Below are 13,904 nucleotides of genomic sequence, written 5' to 3'. Positions count from 1 at the left end.
ATGAGACATTCCAGAAACATGTGAACAAATATACAGGGTGGGGAAGATAAAAGTGCCCCAGCAAGTGGATACGACTGGACATGAATGTATGTTTATAACCACACCCCGTGATGAGCATACCACGTGTATGCCCATCATGTAATCCACACCAGTTCCTTGGAGCACATTTGCATAAACTGCACACCTGACACAGTTGTTAGCAGAGACGACTCTGCTCACGGCTCTAGCTGGTTACCCATGTCACCTGATCGGTCAGTGTGCGATTACTTTGTGTGTGGGGGGGGGGGGGGGGCCTCAAGTCTAAGGAGTATCGCAACAACCCTCATAATCTTCAAGAACTACAATAGAACATTTCGGATGAGACTGCAGCAATTCCAGCAGTCCAGCTTTGATCCACCTTCAACAACTTGTTGACTAGGGCCCAAAAGCGCTAAGAGATGAATGGTGGTTATTTTCAGCATCTGCTATAATTATGTTAGTACTGTATTTCCTTTCCTCTGCTGTGTTTCTTCGTATCCTGGAACTCAGTTCTCGGGTCTACTTTCATTTGCCCCGTCCTGTATAAATCACCTAACGAGGATTTTATGAAGTTTAAGTTAGGTTATTTAGAGAACAAAAAAATAAATTTATTTCACTTATGTGCACTTTGAGCACACTTGACTTTTCACATCTCCATCTCCTTCCACATCCTTTCTTTCTATTTGTGATCTTCACATCATCCACAGCGCAGCAACTTCGAATGCAGCTGATTGCTGCAGCTATTTCTTCGTAAGATTCCGACCACTGAACGTTTTTGTAGTCAGGGTGCTTTGTGCTATGAAGATTTTCGTATTCTTGACACTTTGCAATGATCACTGTGGGGTAGCCACACACAAAATATACTTTGCCATTTTATAGCTTAGAGTCAAAATTGTTGCCATGCTTTTAGAACAGTTATGTTTTTAAATTAAAAATGCGACAAACTCAAACAACAAAACAGTATATACGTAAATAAAAGAAACAGTGAGTTGTTATTAGATATTGATAGACCTACTAGGACCTGTAGAAACATAGGCGTCTGTGAAAAATGCAGGAATATCACTGAAGGTGGTCTTTTATGTGCAAAGTGTGAGACAAAATCTCTTTTGATGAGCAAAGGTAAACTCCTCACTGAAGGAAAGGAGAAATTTACAAAAATATCGAAGTGTAATTCATTACTGATTAATTAAATAGACCCAAAAGTATTACACTAACAAACAGATTTGAAGTGCTCAGTGACGATGGTGCTTTTACTGAACATACACAAATACTGTGTGCTCCAGAAACACTTTTCACAAACACTACTGCTTGTAAACCTCAGAGTGAAGACGTTCAAATTACGTGTAGTGCTGTTCCTACACTTCAAAATATCCACCAACATGATTCAGATTGTAATCGCCTGAGGAAGCTCATGATTCTTGCCGACAGTCACGGGTGTGACATTGCTTCTCACGTAAATGAAGCGGCAGAAACTGAAAGGGCAACAGGTTTCGTCTAGCCTTGTGCATCTCTGACTCAACTAAATAAGCATGTTCATTCGGAGGAAATTGGTAATGTTTGGTGGCTCAAATCGTTTGTAAGTGACTGAAACATCAGTATCTTGCCAAGAACTAATGGAGTGCTTGCACTCTTTGGACCAACAAATGTATGTAAACAATATGCACTGTTACGACTTACCTCATGATCATGTGTGAGCAGAGAGATAGAATAAACAGGTCTTGAATGCATGCAAACAGTTTTCAAATGGTAATGTTCTGTATATAAGTGTTGTTAGTCGAAAGTTCCATACCTCGCATGGCCTTTATTTGACTGGGCTTGGAATAAAATTAATAACACAAAAGTTAGTCGAAAGAATGACATGCAATCGTTATATCTAAAATACAGGAGAAATGATGAAAATGCTGTATCATCTTCTGCCAAATTTTCTGGTGACTTTGGTGATCAAAATAAATGTAAAAATTTTTGTAAAGAGTTTTCCATATGAAAAAAATAGAATTAATAATAAGATTATATCAGTGCATAGGTAATCTAAGGTGTTAAAACTACTACATCACTTCGTTCAGTCTCTGAAAAAAAGTTACTACATTTCGAATCAGTGAATTTTGAAATAAATATCGATATTGTATGTGTAACTGAACACTGGTTAGACAAAACCAGATTTTGTTAAACCTTCTTCCTGGATACAAATGTGCCAGTAATTGTTGTATAGGGAAAAATATATGTGGTGGAACAGCTATTTTTATGAAAGATTATTTAAAATTTACAGCAGTAGAAAAGTATCAATACTTGGCAAGAGAAAGACTTTGAACTACGTGTAGTTGATTAGACAAGTATTAATATCTTAGTTGTAACACTCTATAGATCTGAGGACTGTCAGATTTTCACTAAAGAGTTTGAAATATTGCTCAATAATATACGATGTGATAGAAAGACGAGATTAAAATGTAGGCTTTTTACAAGATCAAATCATAGAAATGAAATGTTTAATATAGTCAATAGTTTTGGTTTTATACAAACAGTCAACTTTCCAACTAGAATTACTGGCGAAAGTAAGACTGCTGTAGACCATATTTTTATACGATTATGTGACCTTAACTATAGCACCAACATTATGAGTTACAGTGATCATGTGCCCCAGACATGACGTTAAACTGCGTCCAAAACCGAGTGACCACCGGCATACGTGGTCCCCTTCTACCAAGTGCCAACAGCCTCCTCAGAGGGCGGATGAGCAGGTAAAGGATAGGGCACTCTGTTGTCCTTGGGATGAGAAATCGTCACTAAAGGCGAAAGAACCAGATGGGTGAACGTCATCAGCATGTGGAAGGCAACGAGTAACCACAACATTAAAGATCCTATGGCTTTCTCTAGTTACACATCGTGGCTGTATTCAAACCCAAATTTTCTGGAGTTTCAAGTCCCCCAATCGGATCTCTAGGGGACAGTTTTGAGCAACACTGTCACAAAGAAGAGATTATCATTGAAAGAGAGTATAAAGATAAGCACATGTAATGTGAAGGCGATGGCTCAGGGTGAAAAAATCAACAATGCCATCCAAGAAATGGAAAGGATGAGCATTAAGATCATGGGAATTAAAGAAATGTGATGGCCGGGTTCAGGTTCTTGTAACATAAATGAACACAGAATTTACTACCCAGGAATATCTAATGGACAGTATAAGTCTGGAATAGGATTTATAGTATCGAAAGCAATCGCAGAATGTGTCACTGACTGCATACCTGTTTCAGAGAGAGTGATGTTACTCCAAATAAGTGCTCTACCGGTACAACTGAACATTATTCGGGACTACGCTCGAACAACAGATCATAGTGATGAAGAAGTTGCAGAATTTTATTCTCGAATCTCAGGTGTTTTGCAAAAACTACCGAATAAAGATCTTACAAAAATTATGGGAGATTTTAATGCCAAAATAGGAAGGGGGTCCAAAGGCGATATTATAGGTCACTATAGACTTCGTGAAAGTATACAACTCTGAAATATTCAGTGCATTTGCAGGAGAGTGGAGATTCGTAATAACTAACACATTCTTCACACTGCCATCAGACGTCTCTACACCTGGAAGTCCCCAAGAGCTTCAGACAAAAATATTGCCCGGAACCAGATTGATTAGGTCTTGATAAATCAAAGATATAGAAACAGCTGTCTCTCAATTAAAACCTATCCAGGTGCCAACATTAACTGAGACCACATTCCCCTAGTTGTTGTCTTTTAAATCAGAATAAAGACAATTCAAAAAGAAAAAAAGTCAAAATGTATGATATCCGCAAACTGAAAGAATGTTCCATAAGAGAAAATGCAGGAGTTCATCTTAATAATGTACTGAAGTCTCTGTCAGGTAACGTGTGCACCAAAGAGGAAATTAAGAAGATAAACTTTATAGTGGAATCAGTTAAAGAAGAACATCTGAAATCCAATGTCACTAAAAAGATGTCATGGATGACTGAAGAGATACTTAAAATGTTGGACATAAGGAGGAAAGTGAAAAGTAATCCTGAGGAATACAAGAATATCAACAAGGAGATCAGGAAACGGATATGAGGAGCTAACGAAAGAGAAATACAGGACCAGTGCAATGAAACAGAGAAATTACAGTTGAAGCATGATAGTTTCAATATTCATAATAAAGTCAGCGAAGTGAAAGGAAATCACACAAAAAGGACAGAAAACAGGTTGATGAATAATGAAGGAAAAATAATACTTGGACGAGATGAGCTTAAAGAAACATGGCAAACACACATAGAACAACTCTTTTATGACAACCAGTCAGAACTTCCTCAACTATATTGTGAAACACGACCTAGAATTCTGCTGGAAGAAGTACAAGTTGCGATAAATCGAATGAGAGATGGTAAATCACCTGGTCCCGACAATGTGAATGCCGAAATTCTCAAGCTGCTCTGTGACGATAATTTAAAATGGTTGACTACAATATTCAATGACATATATGACTCTGGTAATATTCCACAGGAATGGCTTAAATCTGAATTTATTACATTGCTCAAAAAGCGCAGGGCTAAGACTTGTGGTGAATATAGGACCATCAACCTCATGAGTCACCTGCTAAAGATCTTACTGAGGGTCGTTCGCCAAAGAATTTACAATATCTGTGAAGAACAAATGTCTTCTACACAGTTTGGTTTCAGAAATGCATTTGGTATGCGTGAAGCGTTATTTATTATCCAGGTACTATTTCAAAGGCGCATAGACGTGAATTGTGACATTTATGCCTGCTTTATTGATTGTGAGAAGGCTTTCGACAGAGTAAAACACCATAAGATTGTTGACATTTTAAGAAGTATTCGTTTGTATGATAAAGATCTACGTGTAATTGTGAACCTATATTGGAACCAATCGGCTTCTGTGAGGCTGGACAGAGAAAATACAGAAGAAATAGACATTCTACGAGGTGTAGGGCAGGGTTGTATATTATCCCCACTGATTTTCAACATCTATTCAGAAGACATCTGCGAGGAAGCTCTTGATGACGTACAGATGGGAGTGCTCTTAAACGGAAAATATATCAACATCAGTTATGCTGATGACACAGTAATATTTTCTGATAGTGAAGGATAATTTTCAGTACTTGTCGATAGACTTGCACAAAAAAGCTCTGAATATGGTCTAGATGTCAACCCTCAAAAAACGAAAACAATGATAATCAGTAAAAACAGAGTACCCTCACGTCACATTCAGATAGGCCAAAATCACATAAAGCAAGTACATAAACACACATACTTTGGCACTACATTAAATGATCAGTGGGATCCTTCTGATGAAGTGAGAACTCGAAATGGAAAAGCCAGGGGTGTCTTCAATAAGATGAGTAACCTTTTCAAGAATCATGGCTTAGCAGTGACGACGGAGATCAGACTTCTACGCTGCTACGTATTTTCAACTCTCTTCTATCGTGTTGAAACATGGGCTCTGACAGAATCGTTCAGTAAGCAGCTGGAGAGATGTGGCTGTACAGGAGAATGTTAAGAATACCATGGACAGTGCGTGTCACAAATATAAAGGTTTTATGAAGAATGAAGAAAGAGAAAGAATTACTGGCCACCGTGAAAACAAGAAAGATCCAGTACCTGGGACACATCATGCAGAACTACAACAGATACCGTCTCCTCCAGACCACTCTGCAAGGAAAAATAGCAGGGAAGAGAAGTGTTGACTGGAGAAGAATATCCTAGCTTAAGATCATCAGAACGTGGACCTCTAACACATCTACAGAGCTATTTAGAGCTGCAAGTGACAGTAAAAGCAATACCATTGTCAACATCCAGAACAGATAGGAACCAGAAGAAGAAGAAGAAGAGTGATTTTGAACCTCAGCTCCTGTCTATTGAACTAAATTTTGATAGTAAATGACGACCAAAAATTGAAATAATTTAACAGAGTTCAGCGACGACAAGGTCATAGTGTTTAATTTTATGCTGTCAAGGGAATATGGGATGATGCCTTCAGTAAAACTGAAATAAATAGCATATTCTACAGTCTTCATAATGTGTGTCTGCATTACTTTCATATATGATTTCCAATGAGAAAGAAAATGATTAGTATAGTTAGAAACAAATGTTGAATTACAAAACCTATAATAACTTTCAGTAAAAGGAAAAAAAAATCTCCATACCTTTTCCATCAATAACTTCAGAAGTTAGAAATTATGTGAGAAAATATAACCAAATATTTAACAACATAATAAATGAAGCCAAATGACAAAGCAATGATAACTACATTTGAAGTGCAAAAAAATATAATGAAATCTGTCACGAAGGTTATTATAGCAGAAACTGTCACAGAACGGTCATCATCAAAGAATATCTCTCAGCAAATTGAAAATAAGAGACTCTCAGATCCAAAAGTGGTGGCTGATAAGTTTATTGGGTATTTTACTAATATAGCAAATCAGTTAATCCAAAATCAATATGAAGACAGACCTATGTGCTTACCAAATTATTTAAATGCTAGTCTTAAATATATCTTCCTTCAAGCAGTCATGGAGACAGAGATGAAGCAAGTAATAAGGTCATTCAAAAAAGATATTCATGTGGGCTGGATGTTATGCCAGATTATGTATTTAAAAATTCCTTTGATTATGTAACAAAATCTCTAATGTATATAGTAAACACATCCCTGTCAATAGCTTCCCAATAGCTCACAAACAGCTAAAGTAACCCAACTATTAAAAAAATGAGACACTGAGAATGTAAATAGCTATCGTCCAGTATTCCAATTCAGTGTTTGCTCCAAAATATTTGAAAGAAATTCCACAACAGGCTTCAAAGCTACATTACAAAAAATTTATTACTCTCACCAAATCAGCACAGATTCGTTAAATCCAGGAGTACATTAACAGTACATTTGAGTATTCAGAAACTGTTTCTCAAACACTAGATGACAGAGAACTTGCTACTCCTATTTATCTCAAAAGTATTTTATGTAATTAACTATGACTTTCTTACTAACAAATTAGTTCAAAAAGGTGTCAGATGGAACCCAAATCAGTGGACAAGATCTTATCTATATGATAGGCGGAAAGTGGTGGCTTCAAGGTATGATAACATTACAGAAAATCTCATTACAACAACAACACATCTATCCAATAAATGATCAGTAAAGTGTGGATGCCACAAGGCTCTGTCCTAGGATCTCTAGTGTCCTCCTTCACACTGATTTAAATGACATTATTAAAAAGGAAAAACAAATCTTATTTTCTGATGACACCAGCATCGTAATAACAGCTACTGACAAAATTCCTATTAAAATAGCAATAGATACTTGAATGTCCTTAGTCACTAGCTGGTTCTAAAAATAAGATAATAATAAATAAGGAAAATTGTCTTTATGAATTTCCAGTCTTCTCCAGTTGAAAAACAACTAGATATAATACCATATCTTGACAACACATTATTGAAATTACTTACTGAAACTAAAGTTCTAGGTATATAGGTCAAGACAATTTAAAATGGAACTGTCGCATAAAAGAACTTGGAAAAAAGCTTTCAAAACCTTTTTATGCTCTTCGTGTGTTAAGCCAAAGTGCAAGCAGGCCAACAGTCATTCAGGCATATTATGCATACTTCCATTCATTACTCCAGTATGGGCTAATCTTCTGGGAAAACTCAGCCACCAGCATAAAAATCTGTAGGCTGTCTCTGGAAACACGTAGATCACATTTCATACAGCTGAAAATACTGAGCCTGACAAGCCTTTACATATACTGAAGAGCCGAAGAAACTGATACACCTGCCTAATATAGTGTAGGGCACCCGCGAGCATGCAGAATTGCCACAACACGACATGGCATGGACTTGACTGATATCTGAATTAGTGTTGGAGGGAACTATTACCATGAATCCTGCAGGGCTGTCCATAAATCCGTAAGAGTACGAGGGGATAGAAATCTCTTGTGAACAGCATGTTGCAAGGCATCCCAGATAGGCTCAATAATGTTCATGTCTGGGAGGTTTGGTGGCCAGGGAAGTGTTTAAACTCAGAAGAGTGCTCCTGGAGCCACTCTGGACTTGTAGGGTGCCGCATTGTCCTGCTGGTATTGTCCAAGTCCTTCGGAATGCACAACGGACAAGAATGGATTCAGATGATCAGATTGGATGCTTAAGTACATATCTCCTGTCAGAGACGTATCTAGATGTATAAGGGTCCCCTATCATTCCAACTGCACATGCCCCACACCATTACTGACCCTCCACCAGCCTGAACAGTCCCCTGCTGACATGCTGAGTCCATGGATTCATGAGGTTGTCTCCATACCCATACACGTCCATCAGCTTGATACAATTTGAAAACTCATCTGACCGGGTAACATGTTTCCAGTCATCAACAGTCCAATGTTGGTGTTGACACGCCCAGGCGAGACGTAAAGCTTTGTGTCATGCAGTCACCAAGGGTACACGAGTGGGCCTTCGGCTCCAAAAGCCCATATCGATGATGTTTCATTAAAGGGTTCGCACTCTGACACTTGTTGATGGCCCAGCATTGAAATCTGCAGCATTTTTAGAAGACTTGCACTTTTGTCACGTTGAACGATTTTCTTCAGTCATTGTTGGTCCCGTTCTTGCAGGATCTTTTTCCGCAAGCAGTGATGTTGGAGATTTGATGTGTTACCAGGTTCCTGATATTTAAGGTACACTCTTGAAATGGTCATATGTGAAAATCCCCACCTCAACTGTGTAGGCACTTGTCTTATATATTTTTGGCAAATGAACGTTTTCTAAACAGTACTGGTCACTTACAATAAAATGAGCATACCCATAGCCACAACACAAGTAACATTAGTAATAGACATATGTCTCAGTGTAGAGCAGTATTGTAGCAGGAAAGTACTTCTCAGATAACAGTTGAATTATTCAACAACGTACCTAGTGAGGTAAAACTACAGCGACATAAAAATACTTTTAAATACAACCTTAAATCATTTCTAAAGGAACAGTTCTTTACTTAGTACAAAAAATTTTAAATGATAAAAAATAGGTTTGTAGACTGAATACATAATTATAGCTAAATTCAAGTTGTGTGTTTTTTTTTTACTTGTAATTAATGATTATTATTTGTAAACTGAATTTTGTTTTGTTTTCTCTCTCTCTCTCTTTCTTATTCTTTCTCAAATTTGACTAGTCCTATATTCAGTTTTCTATTTAAGTACGTCATGAATCAAAATGGACCAGATAAATGACATGAAATACACTAAAGTAAGCGAATCAACATGTAAACAGTGGTTCATCTTCTAACACTTGTCATAAATTTTTGCTAAAAGCTTCCCTACTACACTGTCAAAGATTTGACGCAAAGGTCTTTGATACGTATTTATCGCTGGTGATAAACACTACATTGCTGGCATCACACAGACATGTGCTCAGGCCTGTATCTATCGTTGGCCATGTGCAAAAACAAGAAATACGAATGACTAAAAATCGGATGTGTGTCTAGCACTTAGCTGAAGTCATAAAGTGGTCACATGATGTCCTTTGTTCGCTACCTTTGAGATGCCATATTTTGGTTGTTTCTATATTTAACTTGTGTGTCATGACAGTATGTCTTTTTCAAGGCAAAGCCACAATGAAAATTTATCACTCTAGGTATTTACATATGCATCATGAGAGATACTGTGACTGCACTCCATTCAAAGATACTCTTTGGCTAAAGCACCTGCGTAAGGCCATATTGGAATTCGCAAGCTCGCATTTTGTGTATTTTATATTATAACCACATTATAATTTATTGACGTTTATATGATTCAGCTAAAATATAGTTCATTGGCCCCATGCTTCCAAATCAGGAGTGTGAAAATGCTAGCATGTATATAAGGGTACTGCAGGGTGGATACATACATAAGAAATTCATGCCTGTGGAAACGCAGTTTTGTTTTGCCACTTTTATTGTGAACAAATGTGTGGCACTGCTTTACTTATACTGTAGCGTATTTTTCTCTCGTATGATTTCAGATTTCCAAAACACGAAGGTCAGAAAGCTCTGTGGGAGAATGTAATAAGGAGAAAAAACTGGTGAGCGTCTAAATTGAGTGCTATATTTTCTCAGCATTTTCGAGAAGAGGACATCTACTGAATGTCACTTTCAAAAGTTTGTCTTAGGGAAAATTTTGTTCCCTCAGACTTTCCTGCTTACCTAAAAAATTTGCAAATAGTAAGTTAGTTCATAGATTGCAAGTTCATTTTTCTGTATAAAATATATTTTGCATAGTTAACTGAGAAGTGGCGAAGGACTTACTTTCTCAGTACTCATGTTCTGAGATCACGTATTGATTTTATAAGCTAACAGTTATCTAATAGATATGAAGTATAAAGAAGACACTGTGTAGTTCTACGATTCTATTTGTATCCATAAATATTGGTATTTGCCGAAGAATGTTTCACAGTAATGTTACTTCACTTAAACATACTTGTAGATACCATGAGCAAGATATATATTGTGTACTTATTTGATATTACACTTGTTTTCCTTTGCAGTTGACAGCTGGTGTCACAGCAGCTTTCTACGCATTGTATATCTTATTGAAATGTTTATGTTTGAGATAATCCAGTGAGTGAATGTTATGACTAGGCAACAAATTATTCAATTAAAGTTTGCAACATTTAACTGTTTTGCGTTTATACAATTATTCTGCTTTGTGCTATGGTAATAGTCATGTTGGAAGAGTTTTCTCGATTTTAGGTACTGCTGCCCCAGAAAGTAATAATAATTTATTTGCATCAAAAACTTTGACATGTAATACTTATTTTACATATCTGTTTGTTTCCTAGCCTTGCCAGAAGACAGTCTCCTCAATCCAAACATACCGCCTTATGACGTTGTTGGTCATGCCAAGAGAAAGTTCTACATTGTTGAAAAGTAACCATGTAAAACAAGAAGAAATTCAAGTGTCTTCAGTACCCAAACTGCCGCCTCAGTCAACGAAATAGTAATTGGTATCATGTGATAAAGGTGTTTCAGATAAAAAACTGCATAGATGAAGAGTATTTTAGTGCTTAACAGTGTAAGCTAAATGAAGAGTCGTCACAACAACATCCTAGAACAATAAGTGGTATCAAGGTGGGGCACCTGGTTTCACAAATGATGCAGTCAACAGAATTCCATTGAATTAATAGCTAATGAAGTTATGAGTAAATGTTTAAACAAGACTTTATTTCAGAATCTGAGTGCTCACATGAGACATTAGTGGTCACTTGGTTTTACAGTCCAGTATGGTTCATGCCATAAGAATGGCAAAAGTCTTCTTCTCACAGAAACAAAGTGAATGCAAAAACTGTAATCTTATTATTTTTTGAAGGACAGTGAACTAGATCTATGATAGAAAGTCTTGGGTAATACCTTGCAAGCTTGTTTTACAGACATCATAACTCAAAATAAGGGCATTAGTGATTGTAATGGTAAATTAAATCATGACAAATATATATTTCAGATTGTGCAAAATTGAGAAACAAGATTGGATGTATGTAGAATAACCTAAACATTCTTAGAACGGAGGAAAAACTTGTGTGAGAGACAAAGACAAGCTTTACTTGACATTAAGTACAAGCTTTCGATTTTAGTGGTAATGTTTAACTGCACCTAAGGTGAATCACCTTTTGTACAATATTGTTGTGTACTTCTGACTAAAAATCGTCATTTCAATGCTTACATTATGAAAGTCATATATTTTAATAGTGAAATGAAGAATCTTGCGCCTTTTATACTGCTATTACAGCTAATAGTTCAGCTTGAATTAAAATAATTAGCTGTGGTCAAGCTTAATGAACGAAATTTCACATCAGTAAATTACATATGGGCTCCGCAATGACCTAGTGACATCACACTAGCCGCCTTGCCCGCCATAAATTGCAAACACTCGGCTCTGTACAGGGCCCCATAGGAGATTAATATCTCAATGAAAATGTACCCACTAAAGGTCTTAACTTTATCGAGAGCTTGCATGTATTTAAACATTCAGCTAAGAATTATTAAACTCATCTGATAACTTGCTGCCTGCCAGACACAACTGTTGGCACTTGTAAGACCTGCAGTGTTACGTGCTGTGACCCACACAACAGGGCCTGTATATCTTATTGACCCTTTGCCTCCCATCTCATTGGCCCTGGGTTGTCATTCATGCCATCAGGCCACCAGCTACATGCCACACTCAGGAAGTTATTGTTATCACAACTTTAGAAAATTACTGGGACATATTTTAATTATTGTCAGATTTTTATGCACATTGTATGCTTTTGCACTCTGATCAGACAGCAGGTTGTATAGAATTCGACCTGTAAGCATATATATGAGTAGTTATCTGACAATGGGACCTTACGGACTGACTATTTCGATTTCCTTTATGTATAAGTAAAGGATTTGAAAACGTATATACAGACATACATTTCCTAATGCAGTGCAAAATAATTTTTAAAAAAATATATTCGATAAAGTTGTTTCTAAAAATGAATTGATTTCCAACAACTGTTAAGTCAAAAATCCCATCAATTCTGTATAGGTGCCTGTAGCTGAACTTGTAGTGTCGTAGGTTGAAAAGAGGAGAGGTTGTGGTTTGAAATTCCTGTTCAATACTATTTAACCTGTATTTAAGTCTATATTTTTTCTGACGGAAATCATAATAAACAAATATTGAATCTCAATTTTCAAGTGAAGTGATGTTATTAGCAATTATAGATGGTATGAAACAAATTTGACAAAGACAGCAGTGGAGTGTGCACTGAAATGAAACTTCCTCACAGATTAAAACAAGGTTAATCTGCCAGGTAGTTACATCAGTAATAATGATCCATTTCGTATGCTCACTTCTCCATATTACAGTGACGCTCAATATTGTATGGGACTGTATTTGGTTGTTACTGTAAACATCATTCTTTTCACCGTGCATGGAAACATGCTGATTTTTTTATGGACAATGTTTCTTTAAAATTTGGTGCATATGACCACCAGACATCATAATGGTTGTATCTTCCATTCCTTACTAGTAACATAAAGTTTCATTCTCAGTCTTATCACGATCCAGAACAACAGGCTTTTTTTTTGGTTTCGTATTGCCGCTGATTGTACGCGCAGACAGAATGTGAGCTCATTTTTTTCGCATTTCTAGTTGGTTACTGTAGCACTGTTTACTGAAATTAAATTTCCAGTTAAAGATATTTTGCTGAACAAATCGCTTTGACAGTTCTTTATTCCACAGGAGAACAAAGCACTCGCAATGCATTCCACCCTTTACACATTTTCGGGTATTTCCACCTACGCCCGGCTCGCCCCATGTTTGCACCTTATGTCACAGACCAGTGAAAGTTTTGTTTACTTCGCACATCCATAATGCCATTTCGTAGCCGCTAGAATTCAAGAACAAAGGGAAACACACTTCCAGATTAATTTACAGTGAATTAGCTGCACCCACTTGATTTTGTAGGCATTTATTGTTTTAAGGGTGACATTTTAGGATGCCTAGCATCCCATCTTCAGATGCTTACATTTATTTACGTATCGTGGATGTTGTTTCTTTATTAACAGCGTTGCATAATTTTACAACAGAAATTTTTAATACATCTGTTGGAAAACATCGTTGGTAAAGAAACAATGATCATTGTGTGTAAGTAAATGTAACATCAGAAATGAATGTACTCTCAAAAATGCGTACTTTGTGGCATAATTTATTGGCGTGCTGTGTCGGAAAAGGAGTTCCATTCAAATCGTTGCGCTGTCTGATATATACACTACTGGCCATTAAAATTGCTACACTACGAAGATGACGTGCTACAGAAGCGAAATTTAACCGACAGGGAGAAGATGCTGTGATAAGCAAATGATTAGCTTTTCAGAGCCACGTTGTAGGTGGCGACACCTACAACATGCTG

Source organism: Schistocerca americana, chromosome X (genome assembly GCF_021461395.2).
Source record: "Schistocerca americana isolate TAMUIC-IGC-003095 chromosome X, iqSchAmer2.1, whole genome shotgun sequence".
NCBI lineage: Eukaryota > Metazoa > Arthropoda > Insecta > Orthoptera > Acrididae > Schistocerca > Schistocerca americana.
This window is presented reverse-complemented; position numbering follows the sequence as displayed.